Here is a 13,042-nt window from a genome sequence, read left to right as displayed (position 1 = left end):
ATGTGCTGAGGGTTTTATTCTGCAATCATGTGCTTTAAAACTGTGTGGAACAATGTGATTAGGAGAAATGGTATTTTCAGGATCATTTGCAGTGCATATGAAAGCACAACAGCTGAATCCTGTTGCATGCATGTGTATTAGCATGTAACCAACTTAAAAGGGCTGAAACAACCCAAGTATCTGCATTGAAAGAAAGCAAAATACAGGTATAAAACTTATTTGTGAAGCTGGCAAAATATTTAGTTAAGTTAATCCTAATTTCTAGGGTTTTTAACTCTAATCCTTTGGCTGCCTCCTCTTGACAGCAGCAAAAGGACATTATTTTGTTCTTTTTCTTGGTAAGTGCTTTTGGGCTTTGCTTCTTGCAACACTTCCTGTAAAATAAAATGAAGCCACCAGGGCTAGCTTCTTAGCTGGATAGCTGATCCCTCGCCCCAGGCAAGCAGTCTTATGGCCGGATACCTCAGCCCTCTGGAGGCTGGGGTGCCCTAGGCCAGACTGCGGCACAGCCGTGACCCCTAGCAAGCTTAGTGATTGTCAGCTCTTAGTGAAAATCAGCTCTTTTATAATTTCAGCTCTTAGCTTGCTAGTAGGGGCTGTGGCTAGCCGTGGCTTCTGGAAGGCAGATGAAAAGAGAGAGGAGAAGGCGGCCAAGGGTTCCACGATGGTTTATTCTGAGGGTCTCGCGAAGGGTCTTGAAGCTGCTCTTCTGAAAAATGAGCCAAGACAGCCTCTTTTATAGGGTTAGGGAGGATTGAAAACTGACCAATTGTAAGGGTTAGGGAAACTAGCCTATGGGGTCACAGAGAGATAAGCAGGCCTGGAGGACCAGAGTGAGGACTCCTGGTTCAATTCCAATGACTCAGCAAATACCTATCTCTAAACATCCCTCCACGGAGCCGTAGCCTGCCCTGCGCCTGCTACAACTTCCTCCTCACTTCCCAGCTCTGGAAACAGAGTTGGGCTGTGTGTGCTTCAGTAACAAGGTTCTGGAAGCTTGAGGTGTTTAAGTTCCTTTGAGCAATGTCAAAGTATTTTGCTACGAATGTGAAGGATGCCCAGAACAATTAAGGGTATTTGAAGGCTAGGCATGTTCCTGGGAGGTGTTATGGGGAACCTAATGTGAGAGCCTGATGCCTTTTTGTCCAGGAATATCTTGTGCTTATTTTGAGCAGAGTTGGGAAGGAAGACAGAAAGCAGAGTGTGGCAACACCAGTGAGGTTTAGGAGATGAACGCCACTGATAGAGCAGTGCCTTTTGCATTTGATGGAGTGTGCAGGGTTGAAGGGATCAGGGACATGGAGACTTTTCCTGACTCTTTTTCATATGTAGTAGAATAAAACCAAATTGGTGCCTGAGAGAGAAAACACTTTGATAATCTGTGTTCATTTAGTGATAGCAGTGCTTCACTGTGATATCTTGCCCTAAAGAAAAAAGCAGTCTCCTCTAACAGAGCTCTTGCAGCCTCTGCTGTTTTGGGCTGCTGTCTGATTAACAGGATCCATGGCTTTAGTCGCCTCAGTGTCAGCAAACGTGACACAACACTGAGGGGAGAACACTGACAGCACCAGCACTTGGTGCTTTCAGATCTGTCGCTCTCTCATATCTGATGCCACAGACTTATTATCACCCTGCTTCAATAACATGGGGTTTGGGGCATGAGATCTTCAGTTAAATGAATGAAGTAGTCTTCCATGTTTTTCAGACAGTTCTGCATCTTCCAGCAACTAAAATCTGCATTTTCACAGATGATGAACTGCATAATCTGTTGCTTTGGCTTTGGCTTGTAGAATTAAAACAAAGCACTAGCTGACAGAAACTGCATGCGGTGGCACTCCAGTTCAGAGATGGACAAAGTGATTAATATAAAAATAGTCATAGATTAGTAATATTTTTTCTTTGTGTAAATCATGTCTAGTTTCAGTTAATATCTGATAAGATGATGATTTGAAAGCTTTTATTTAAACCTTCTGCAGTTTGTTCTTGCTGTTGGTCTTGCTGTTGTTCTTACAAGTACTTCATTGAATGGTGTATCTTGTGTTACTCATTGATGACTCATGAAATTATTCAGACTATTTAATTATGCTTCCAGAAAGTGTTTCTTTGCTGTGGTGGTTGGCTATGTTGTCTGTATCCTCCAGTGCTGCTGTGTGGATTCAGTGACTTCTGTGCATGTACGTTGTTCAAATGTGCTGTTTTATGGTAGGAAATGTTGTGTGAGCTATCAGCTGGTTGGGTCACTGGAGTTAATGATGTGGTTAGTTTTGTTCAGTTGTGCCAGACCCCCTGGGTTTGGATCAAAACTTGTTTTTTAAGCTCAAGGCTGGCACTTGTAAATGCACAAGTTTTGGGTTTCAGCTGTGGGTGCAGTAAAACCCAAAAGTAGACTGCCTTGTTATTGTGGATGCTGTGTGATTTTTGTCTGTGTCAAAATGTCTGTGGCCTTCCAGAAACCAAAAATAAAGATAAGGGCTCAAACATCTGTGTTTTCTGTTCTTGTCTAATTTCTCTGATTGCATCTAGTGTGTCCCAGTGTTATGAATTGAAGCAAACTCCAATAAGCTTAGTCCAATTGGAATTTATTAATTACAGCAAGCAAGGCATAAGCAAAATCAGCGCTGGGCGACAGGGGAGCCTCCGCTCGCCAAGGACTGCCGCACCCACTATTCGATACAATCTAACTTTTATGCTGTATCTCTTCTCGTTGGTAACGTGTCCAGAAAGTACTCTGTGCAGCATGTGTCTCCTTGTTGCTAAGGGGTCGTCCTCTGCTGGTAGTCATCTGATGAAGGCTGCTAGTCCTCCCCGGCCGTCCTTCGGTCGACTCCTCCTCATCTAGTGGTCATACCTAAAATTCTAGAATTTATGGTTTATTGAGCAAGCATTTATTAAGCAAAAATATACTTGTGATTGTATGTGGTTTTGGTTACACGTGGTTTTAGGTCTAAGTGTTTTATTCCCTCTATCTTTAGCCCTTTAGTGAACAGAACATGAACAAAACACACCCGGTTCTACCACACCAGCATAACTAAGGTATCTGCTACATAGTCTGCAGGGACTGAAAAATGCATCCTGGGACAGCATGACTTAAAGGTGAAGGAGACTATGTTGGTGGGTGATACTTGAAGTGGTTGGATGGTGTATACAGATGTGAGGAAATCATTCAAGCTGCAGTCTTGATTGCTTCCATTCAGATTCAAACCGGCCTTTGCCCAAAGGCCTTTTACAAAAAATCGTGCCATTAGTGTAAGACACGCATCAGTGGCTTTTTCCATGGAAAACCATTAGCTCTCCAGATCATTCAAACTGTTAGTGTTTTTTGCTTGCTTTGCTTCTTTGGCTTTAAATCCTCCTCCCACCTTTCCAAGGCAAGATAGCTGGACACAAGTCAGCTTGCATCACTGACTTCCTTTGAATTGTATATGTTAATAATTTTTCTTAGTCATTTGGAATCCTGTTGCCTGTGGAAATTCCTTTTTAAAACGTAGGAAGAATGTCATAGTAGCTTTTTAATTGAAACACAGACAGACATGAGGCAAGTGTGTGGGAAGGAGCAGTAATTTGAATTGTGCTGTGACTACCCGGGTCCGATGTTAGAGTAATTTTTTAGCTTTTTGTAGAGAGGAGGGGCTCTTTCAGATCTTGTATCTCAAAGCCCTGCTTTTCTTGATCAGAAATGATTAGGCAAAACAGATCTTTATTTTTATCCTGTAAAGAACAGACATAAATCAGACTATTTGCTTGTAGTGGTCTTGCATTCTTCTGGAAATATTCCTGAAACAAAGCTCCTAGGAGTCACAAAGCAAAGAAATAGTGCTACGCCTTTCTTGTTAAGCTGTGCCCCTAAACACAGTGCAACATGTGATTTTTTTCGGGTCTTTGAGCACAGGGCTGTGTTCTGTTTAAATTCACACAGTGTGTAATTAATTGCATGCAGTTGTGCATCTTGGATTTGAAAAAGAAATGGGTGGCTATTGCAGAAAACATTTGATTGGCAAGGCAAAATATTACTGCTGAACATGCAAGATTGTGGGATTAGGATTTGCATTTTCTTCCTGGTTAAGAAATTAGAGTCTAGAAAAGAAAAAGAAAACCGTATCATGCATTTTTCTTTCCTGGGGATACTGGTGAGGTTCCCCCAGGGTGTTTATACTTTGTGATGTTCTCTCTATGAAAGCAAAAACCCAATTAACTCTCACCTGATTTTCCTAGTGCTGTTCTTGTTAAATGATCGTTCTGAACAACTGGCTCTTAGTTATGAGTGTGGTTTTCTGGGAGGTTGTTTTATTCATACTGCAAGTGAACTTGGATTGAACTCGGTGGAGGGCTTTGCTCTTGCTGTCAAGGCTGGAGAGCCCCCGGCCACCAGTGTGCTTTCAGGTCAGGCTGTGTGTGACATGGGAGCAGCTATTCCTTCAGCTCCTGTTCTTGGATGATAATTGACCCCTCCAGTTAAACCAGAAAAGCCCCACCCTTTCCCAGAATTCCCAACAAGTCCCAGGTTTCACTCATTGTCCTGAACTCCGGACTTTCCCTGGGGGCTGTCAGCCTTCCTGGCATCCCAATGCAGGCCACGGGGTGAAGCCCCCTGGATCTCCGTGTCCTGTGCCCCGTTCAGGCTGGAGAAATGCTGAGATGAACATCACAGCCAGTCCAGTAGGAAATACTTCTGTAACCGGTTGTCAGAGGTGATGGTGTGCAAGAGGGATTTCTTTAGCTTAGGGTTAGAGGGTGTCTGTAGGGTAGTGTTGGGGTTTAACCCCAACCAGCAACAAATCCCCAAAAAGTCACTTACTCACTCCTTTCCTGGTGAGATCAGGGGGAAAATTGGAAGGGTAGAAGTGACAAAGCTTATGGGGTGGGAGAAAGAGAGCAAAAGCTATGCACACAAGCAAAGCAAGGAATTCATTGTCCACTTTCCATGGGCAGGCAGGCAGTTTAGCCATTCCCAGAAGAGCAGGGCACCATCACAGGTAGCAGTGACTTGAAAAGGCAAATGCCAGCACTCCAAACATCCTCCCCGAGCTTTACATACTGAGCATGATGCCATAACGTCTGGAGTGTCCCTTTGGTCAGTTGGGGTCAGCAGTCCCAGCTGCACCCCTAGCCCTTCACTGGGATGGGGTGAGAGGCAGAAAAGGCCTTGGCTCTGTTCAGGCCCTGCTCAGCAAGAACTAAGCCATCTCTGTGTTATCCCCACTGTTTGCAGCACAAATCCAAAATTTAGCCCATGCTACCTGCCATGAAGAAAATTAACTCTATCCCAGCCAAAACCAGCATGGGAAGTTCATTAGTCAAAATTAAATTGAGTTTGAGGAAGGAAGGACATGGGGGAATAGGAAATGAAGCCCACTTCCCTAGCAGCCTTGGGAACAACCTGAATCCTTGCGTTGCCAGGGTCTGAGGCAGTTTGTTCCCTTTTGAGGAATGCAGGGACATGTTCTCTTCCTCATCAGCCAGCCAGTGGCTGTACAGCTTGCCCGAGGTGTGGGCTGAGTGTGTAGCTCTGACTGTGTCGAGAAGGAAATGACTAAACTTGCTGTCAAACCACGGTAACAAAGAACATCTTTGATTTACCAAAATAGTGCTGGTGGAGAGGCTTGGGAATAGCTGTGGTGCTGCCGCCCGTGCTGGGAGGAGCAAGTCAGTCTGGAGAATAGCCCTTGCGGGGAATGTGAGTCTCCTGCAGTGGTGGTGGGAGATGGACCTGGCAGGAAGCTTGATTCTGTACAGCTGCTGGGGCTTCCCTGTGCTACAGAGAGCACTGAGGGAGTTGGGGCAGCACTGGTGACTGCAGCAGGAGGGCCAGGCCAGCTGTGATGGGCAGAGGTGGCCAGTCCCACGCAGCAAAGGTGCAGCTGCAGAATCCCATGGCTGCTGTGCTCCACATCTCCTTCTCCCTGCCCAATTGCTGCCTGCATGTCCTGGGAGCCCAGGCAACAGCAATCCCAAAGCTCCTGTCAATCCGGGAGCCTCAGCTCCAGTCCGATATTTGTAATGAAGAGGAGAAGCTCCATCTAATTATAGGTTTTCCATTTCAGCCCTTCATGTTACTTTAGGCAGGCTTAAAATAACACTGTAACTAACTTCTTTTCACTGGCTTTGCAGTTTCATACATGACATTCTGCAGTGCCCTTTATAGAAACCTCAAATATTTTTTTTGCCCCGCCTACCACATTTTGTGTCTTTTTCCATCTGGCAGATGTTTTTCCCCTGTGTTGCACAGGGCTCAGTACATAATTAGTCTGTTGCAATAGCCTGGAGCCCCAGTCCTGTGACGGAGTCTGCTTGCACAGGCTCCTATGTCCTGCTCAGTTCTTTGTAATTTTTTTTTCCCCTGGTGGTTTTGTTCAATCTACTCTAAAAACCTGTTCAGAGAAGTAACAAGCACCCAATCATTTGTGTGCCTTGAGATCATCTATTATAGCTTTTTACTGTACAGCCCTGAAAATGTTTGGGGATTTTTTTCCTCCCAGTCATACAAGGGCTGAATTCTCTCTCTTCCAGTTTATAACCTCTGGATATTTGCAGTTTGTCACCACTAGTCAACAACTAGTTGGTCAGTGTGCCTTTACTTTATTCCTACATTTTTGAGCTGATTCTTTGCTTTCTGATCATGTTATTTGCTTGTCTTAAACTCCTCCTCTTGCTCTTATCATAATTTTTCTTTGTAGAGCAGTGTCTCAGTGTGCCAGTGAAGTGTCTCAGCTGGGGGTACACTGGGGTGTTCCTGGTTGTTTCCATCCTTCTACCAACCATATTTCACTGAGCATTTATATTTGAGTCACTTATTCTTAAGCCTCTTCTAATGGGAGCTCATGTAACTGCATAGGTTTGGAAGTTTTTAGTTATTAGCATGAAGTTTTATTCCCCAGACTTCCCTTTTGCATTTCAGATTCAAAGCCTACCCAGAACCTTCTCCTGTAACATATTCTCCTGTCAGATTCCCCATACAAAATAACTCCTGTTCACAGTCTGTAGATGGGAGTAGCCAAGACTAAAACTTCCTGTCAAACCACAGGAACAGAGAACATCTTTGATTTACCAAAATAGTCACAGTAAAGAGACTCAGGAATAGTTGTTGGGAGTGAGTTATGGGTTTGGTCCAGTGCTATGGGCTGCTCTGACTTCCACTGGCTTTACTTCACACCCTGATTTTCAAATGTTCAGCAACACTGGGTGCTTGTTTGGGGTTTGTTTCGTTCACAGTAGTGAGAAAGAAGCCTTGCCAGGTATTATTCACCTTTGTTTTGTGCTATAAGTGTGTGATCAGCTGGGAAGGTCAAGGGCAGGCACAGGCCAACTGTGTAATGTAGAGATACTGAGAAATAATGTTGCTGGGAATTATTTGGAATTAACAAGCTAATTTCCTTTTTGTACATCAGTTGTCATCCTTTAATCTCTTGGTATTAGCTTTTTTTAAATGCTGTTGTGCACATCATCCACAGTGCTTCCTGTATCCTGTGTCACTTGATAAAAAAACTTTTACAAGATATCACTGTTAAGTCATCTCAGGCTTTGAGTGATTAATCAAAATCTCTATTTCTCTTTTTCTCAGGGTTGGATGTTTATATGGATCAGTGGTACTTGCTCAAGAGTGACAGTGGAGATCAACACTAAGTCTGTTCCTCTGAGTGAGTAATCTAAACCCACTGCATTGCTGATGTCTATTATCTACTATCTGCTGCTTTTTTTTGCTTTTTGGTATCTTACACAACAGCATCTTTGGGCTTTCATTTCTAATATCATTAAAATAAAGCTGTATAGGATTTCCAGTAAGAGTTGTAGAAGAATGTCAGTCTGCTTCTGGTAGATATCCATTGGTTTTGCATCTTTTAGAGGATGGTCCTTACTTAACACAGTCTAAGCTGTTGTTTAGTGTCAGAGAAATGTGGAAACTGTGTTTAATGACAGTAGATTTAGGGTTATCGTGTGGACTGTGGCAGAGTAGTGAAGTATATTTGGATTATCCAAGAAGCAAAACTGAAATGAGCTGTTCTGTGGAATGTGAAGGCTTCAAGCAGTGCCAGCGCACCCCAGTTTGGAGGGTTCGGCTCCAGCACAAGATCCCCCTGGACATGCTGTGACTGAGTGATGCAGCTGTGCATGTGCAGTGAGTCTGACTCCTCAGGCCTATGGCAATGTGCAGAGAAACTGCCAAGGGCTTTCAGATTACTGGAGCAAGTTTATGAGAAAATGCATTCAGCAAAACAGAGTATGTGTTGTGAGATCCTTTGGAAATGTCCCAGTTCTGTTGGCTTCAATGAGCAGCATTTTGCATTTAGTCTAGACTGATTTGATCCAAGTAGCCTAGTGCATGTCAGAGCTGGCAGTCTTATTTTGGGAATGGTTTTCCCTCATCTACTTTGTTTTGGATAGTATGGTATGATTTAGCTTCTTAAATTCCAGCTGGAGAGCTGGGTCAGATTGCTGAGCGAGCCCTTGATCCCTGCACCCCTTGGCTGGGATGTGCTCATCCCATGACTCCACAGCTGGGCTCCCAGTCCTACAGGATGTGAGGACTGGTGTCTCATTTAAAATACCATTTCCCATATTTTACTCCCTTACCCTCTCCATAGCCCTTGGAGTGCTTCTTCGTGGCTCTCCAACCCTTCCCACACTAAATCACTGTGCATCTCTCTCTCTGGGATTCACAGCTGCCCAAGGTCTTGCACCAGACTTGGAAAGAAGTGGATGTTGTTGCTCCTTGTCAGAAGCACTGAACTCCACTGCCAAAAGCTTTTATTTATTTATATTTTATTAGGGTTTTTAATCAGAGGTCTGCTGGGGCTGGAAGTGGTTGTCACCTATTGTCTCCCATCCTGGTCACATTTGTTCAGTTTTATCACCACTTTCAGGTTTGGTGGGATTACACTCCAGCTGGATTTGCATCCATCATGGCTGTAAAAACATGGTTAAAAGTCTGATGCTGGCTAGCAGCCACCTTCTGCTGGATGTGTGTTTGGAGACTTCAATCTGCTGGCATCACTGTGCAAATGTCTTGCCTTTGCTGGAAGTCTCTCCCTCCTTGCTCCCTGGATGATGTGCTGATTCCCCATGCCCAGGAGCAGCAGAAGGCCTGGGACATAAATCTGCCTGGTTTTCCCTGTCTCTGGTGCTGCTGCTCCCTAGGAGGGAGTGTGTGTGTCTGTGTCCATCCAGGACTGTAGTAGCAGGTGCTCAGTCCTCCCTTCTCCGTTTCTGTGGCTCCAGGACTGGCAGTTTCTGGTATTTGGAGGAGTCAGACCTGTTGCCCTCAGGAATCAGTCTGAAAAGCCTGATTTCTCCAGCTGCTGCCTGCTTTCCCCATTAAACAGATAAATGAGAGCCTCTCCTAACGAGGTGGCAGGAAATTCCCGTTCCTGACTCAGCGCTGACAGGGGCAGGGGGTCTGTGTTTGGGGCTGCTGGCTGCTTCTCCCAAATGGAGAGGAACATGGGCTTCTTTGCTGGGTTACCACAAGTTCAGCACAGATGTCTGACCTCCAGTGTCACCACACAGAGTATACCAAAGTGTTCAGAGTGGAGTTTCAGTGCCTCTGTCCATGACCTCTATTTATCCATAAAAGCATGGATTTCCATCTTCCCTCCTTGGCTAGCTGCATGTTAAACATACTACTGCCAGTTCAGCCTTGCCCTGCAGTAAGGCCATGTATAAATAATCCACAAAAGCTAAATAAGGCTTTTAAAATAAGCCTTAGCAGAAACATCTGCTTCAGTGTGGTGCCATGAAGACACAAAACCTGGCTAAGTCCGTATAGCCAGAGTCAGTCATACTTCCTCCAGCTCCTGCTCCTTCCTAGCAAAACCCTGCAGGTTTGCAGGTGTGTCTTCACCTTCCTCTACCAGCTCTGAGTTGCATCTGTGCTCAGTGGCAGCAGATTTTTTGTGTCTAAAGCTGAGACAGAGCACCACATGCAGCACTGAAATTATATCCAGTCCACTCTCTTACAGTGCCTGTGTGCAAGAGGCAAAATCAGTATTTGTTGGGTTTTCTGCCCTCAATGTCACATTGAATACAGGAGAGAAAGAAGCACAGGGCTACTTCTATGTATTCCATTTATTGGCACTTGATGGCTTGTCCTGCAGGGCCCAGGCCACTCACAGCTTTTCTTGGGCTTTTAATGGTTGTGCTAAACTAAATTGTACTCAAAATAGTAATAATTTAAAGCATTTCCCCAGAGCCTGTGGCTGCTCTGCGTGTTTATGGGAGGTGCAGCACTGCACATGGTTGGGGCAGGGGAGGGTCCACAGGCAGGCTGTGATGGGATTTTTCTGGTGTCTTTTTCTTCCCCTTCTTTTGAGAGGAAATATTGCTGCTTGTAGAAAAGAAGTATTTTATTGTGCTTTTGCTCCTCACACTTTGTGATGTGGTTTGAGTAACCTTACTGTAACTTAAAGTTCTGCTCACCCACAGTTCTGATGGTGGCTCTGTAATACGCTTGAATCTCTGCAGAGAGGGAGGGATGTATGTATCTGTAAACACTGAGCAGCCTGCCCTGTTTGTCCAGCATGTGACTCCTCTGCTGCACGCGGCATTTTCCTGCCTCCCTCCCATCCGGTTCTTCTTATTTTATTGACTTTCGCAGTCCTGCAAATTGCTTTATATTCAGAAAGCATAAATTTATCCCTCACAAAGCTTGCAAACGTGATTTCAGTTCTTCCCTTATTCTTTGAAAAACTCTTTTTGCTCTCTTTAAGACCGGAAATGTACATTTTCCCTGTTTATTTAGACAAGCTTATTTTGTTCTGCAGAAATCTTGTCAAAAGCTAAGTTTCTTTGCTTGCATATATAATCCTCTGAGGCTTATTTATTGGGAATAATCTTTGTGAACTGGAAAAAGATTGTCTGTTTTAAGATGCCCCACTTTTTGAGTTTTGCATCTCATTAGGAATACAGTTGGCTGTTTGCATGGCTTTTTTCTTCCTCTGTATAGCTTGGGGGAGAAAATACATCATTTCTTCATCTAGTAATAATGCTTGGCACTTTGCATCTTCAAAGAACTCTGTGGCTACGGATTGAATAATTCCTGTAACATTGAACTCTCATTATCATTTCCTGTGTTCGGCAGACGGGCAAAGTGAACAAGAAGTCAAGTGAGCTTAGGCCATGGAAAGAGAAACAAGGTCAATTTGAGTTCCCACCTTCCTGACTTCTACTAGAGCAAAAGAAGGTTTGATTGAGATTGACACAAAGGGAAGTGTAATGATCTTTCCTAGCCTTCTTCATTGCTTACTTAAGTGCATTTTCTGGTGGTGTTTTTTGATGGTGTGTTTTGTGTCTCTCAATAAGTTATCTCACTGACTGATGTGGTTGTCCCTTCTCAGTGAGTGGTTGGAGGTGTGTGAGGAATTGTTGGAAGTTTTATAAAGGTGAAGCAGCATGTTAATGGCATTAGGTTTGTGGGGTGTCACTCACTGCTGTCTGGGGGATCTCTCTGCGTCCTCCCTCCTCTTTCCTCTCAAACCAGAGGCAGGGGAGATATTTTCTGTATTATTTGGGAATATTTTTTCCCCATCTTGTTTTCCATCTGAGATTAGATGGGAGAAGTGAGCCTCAAAATGGAAACTGTGTCAATACATAGAAGCTGATCTTTCTTGTTTCATCCACCACATGCCATGCTAAGATTTTTTTTTCCCTCCCAGGGACTGTAGTGGAAGTTGTTGGCTCAGAGTTATGTCTGGAATGATGTAATTTGCAGAAATAATTTAATACAACTGCACTAGGCTATAGGCCCTGATTTACAGCTGCTTAATTCCCAAATGCATTGCATGGCATGTAGAAAAGGTGAATGCTGTAGGCAGTAAACTGGAATTAGCCACTCTTACAGAGGAAGTCATAGTAACTCTTTTGTTGCCTACTTGGTAGAAGTTAGTTAAATGTTTTTTTCAAGAATTCTGGCTTTTTACAAAGATGCTTTGGAGCACTGGAGAGTGTTAGGGCAGTTTAGTCCTCTTGGGGAGAATGGATAATGTGCTAGGTGCGGAGGAGCATGGAAATCACATGGAGAATTCCTTCATCTTCTTAGGAAAATCTCATGGCAGCTTCTCTGCAGGCTTTCAGAGGTTCCCTGACCACCTTCTGACTGGCTTGCTTTATAAACTTTCAGGCAAAAAGCCTTGCTTGGCTTAACACAGCTTTATTCTGGGCATGCCATGCTAGTGAAGGCAGTGGAGAAAGCAGCTGTCTCCAGCCATGTGCTGTTTTTGAGGATGCAAAACTTTGCAGAGACTTTTTTAGGGGCTCAAGATTTAGTTCCAAGATTACATTTAGTTTTCTGTTTCTGATGGGTGGGACAGATATCCTGATGCCTTAGATGAGACCTTCAGTGATGGACGGCAGCACCAAGGTATCACAGCCAGTATTTTTATTTTCATCTTTCTTTGACTTTCTTATATAGCTGATACCTTATTTGTGCATGCTCCTTCCCTGTGCTGGGCAGAGCTGTCCTGAACCACTCTGTGCTCCCAGGGCTCTGGTTTCATCCTCTGCTTCTCATGACACCCAAATTGCTGATTACTTGTCTGCTGACTTTTTAAGGATCTGAATGTGGCTTTTCATGAATCTGGATGTTTTTCTTTCATTGGACTTGGGAAGCCCTCAGGGCTGAATTGGGACCTGGACTTTGCAGCAGTGAGTGCAGAGCAACTGGTGAAGGCTTTCATGCCTTGCTTGCAGGATGTGAGTACTTGTGGTGGGGTCTTGGTGTCTCTCCTTTGTCATCTGGTAGCTTCTTTCACTAGATTTTGATTTCAGCTGCTTAGGAAAAATGTCAGCAGCTCAGCATGTGGGGAGCTGCATGTGCACCTGGGGTTGTTCTGTTGTGTTTGTTTTAATTTTGTGTTCTGTAATTTTTTTGAGGTATTGCATCCAAAAGTGGTGAGTGCCTCCAAGAGTGTGCCCAGGGCAAATTGCCCGAATCATGCTGATACCCAAGGAATTTGTTGAGATCTTTTAGGATCTCTGGATGTTCCTTAGGTATTTGAAGTTAAGAGGAGGGAACCAACTGGCTGGAAGGTGATTGGCCAGGGGCGGTTGGATG

At 44.2% G+C, this 13,042-nt stretch overlaps 1 protein-coding gene across 17 annotated transcripts in view; it reads left to right on the top strand.

Moving 5' to 3' along the window:
• PPFIBP1 (PPFIA binding protein 1) overlaps window positions 1-13,042 on the top strand; it is a 103,103-nt gene that overhangs the window by 22,277 nt on the left and 67,784 nt on the right. For 16 of the 17 annotated variants that reach the window (XM_059846080.1, XM_059846078.1, XM_059846081.1 and 13 more), the window contains exon 2: window positions 7,559-7,634. The exons of the other annotated variant lie outside the window; for it this stretch is intronic. The gene's annotated coding sequence lies outside the window, so the exon portion shown is untranslated. The remainder of the gene's footprint in view (window positions 1-7,558; window positions 7,635-13,042) is intronic. 17 annotated transcript variants of the gene reach the window in all.

The sequence above is a fragment of the Haemorhous mexicanus genome, chromosome 5 (assembly GCF_027477595.1).
Source record: "Haemorhous mexicanus isolate bHaeMex1 chromosome 5, bHaeMex1.pri, whole genome shotgun sequence".
NCBI lineage: Eukaryota > Metazoa > Chordata > Aves > Passeriformes > Fringillidae > Haemorhous > Haemorhous mexicanus.
This window is presented reverse-complemented; position numbering and strand designations above follow the sequence as displayed.